The sequence below is a fragment of the Haliotis rubra genome, unplaced genomic scaffold, assembly GCF_003918875.1.
Source record: "Haliotis rubra isolate DU_JTF1 unplaced genomic scaffold, ASM391887v1 Scf1132, whole genome shotgun sequence".
In the NCBI taxonomy this organism is placed as follows: domain Eukaryota; kingdom Metazoa; phylum Mollusca; class Gastropoda; order Lepetellida; family Haliotidae; genus Haliotis; species Haliotis rubra.
Window position 1 is genome coordinate 96,072 of NW_025765040.1, and position 1,504 is coordinate 97,575.

Consider the following 1,504-nt stretch of genomic DNA (forward strand, 5'->3'; position numbering starts at 1 on the left):
TTAGATGAGCGATTGTGTCTCTCTTCGTCTCTTGCCTTCATTCGTTCCCAGACCAAAGCTGGATTCGCTGGACTTTGGCATCCCTGTCTCATATGATTATAGTCTCCACAATTGTGACAAAAGCGCCAGACTCTATTTCTCCTACCGCCCTTGGAACGTGTGTCCTTGGGATTTGAGGTTGGAGCATCTAAAGTCTTCGTGCCAGATGTTATGTGGGACTTAGACATCAAGGATTGCAATGCCTTAAGTTCAACTTTGAGGCTTTCATATTCTGAGGAGCCCAGAGCAGGTGATGCATTCTGGACATGACTCCGAACCTTACTCGCCGTGAACATGGCATCGTCCATCTCGACTTCTTTGACAGCATCAATGAGATCAGGGAGGTCTGGGGATGATCCTTTTGGGAACTTTAGATTAAGGAGCCCATAAACACTTTGGTTCCTGTTGGTAGACCGGAACTGATGAAGGCGCGTGCTGTTGGCATCTTCCCGTCTAACACCCCCATGGGCCAAAACCTTCTGTAGCTCAAGCTCCAGGCGGATTAAGTACTCTGATGGTCTTTCTGCAGGCCTGGGTGTCATGGCAAAGAACTCCTTCAGTGTACTCATTCCGTCATTGTATCCTAGATACAGCTTCCCTAAGTAGGTGACGAGGTCCACTGCTGTCTTGTCCTCTCCGATTCCTAAAGCCATATCGAAGGCTGGAGACTGGAGGCTGCCGAGGAGTCTCTGTCGCTTCCCGGTCTCTGAGAGGGCCTGATCTTCCATTACGATCTTCGCTTGTTTGGCCCATTCTTCAAAGGCTACCTCTCCAGCTTTGATGGGTCTTGCACCAGAGAAGGTCTTCAGTCTGAAGTAGCTGGATGAGGGACGATCCCAATTCACCAGCACCTGTTGTGGGTCTGGGCGTACAGTGCTACCGCTACCCACAACCCCAGCACTCGAGCTTGCAACATTAGAGTCGCTAGCGGCTGGGGATTCTGAGTGGGCAGCAGCAACCTCGTTAGCCGCCAGAACAGGTGTGGGAGTTGGTGGATTTGGTTTTATGGATCCGGCGCTGGTCGTGGCTGATGGAAGCTGTCGTAGTAGCAGCTGGAACTGTTCCAGCATCTGAGACTTCATCGCCTCCATCATCAGGGCCGTCTTCCTGTCCAGGGCCTGATCTACTGCCCTGGCCACGACGTCTTCTAGAGAGGATCCTTCCCGAACCAAGTTCACTTTCATAACTTGATACTCCTCCTCTCTGATGAGTACAGTGTCCCCAAGCTTCAGAGGGACTTGAGGGCTCGTGAACTCCACGAGGTGCAGCTGATGAATAGAATCAAGCACCTGGAGAACCCGCACCTTCCCATAGCAAGGGGACAACTCCTCCTCAACCGACTCCGTTTTTGTTTCCTCCGGGAGCCCAATTATTCCAATTGATCGCTTGGGGTCAATTTTCATTGACAACATAGTGTCCAAGAGCTCAGAGTTCGTGAGCGAGGACATGTTGACAAAAATCGGAG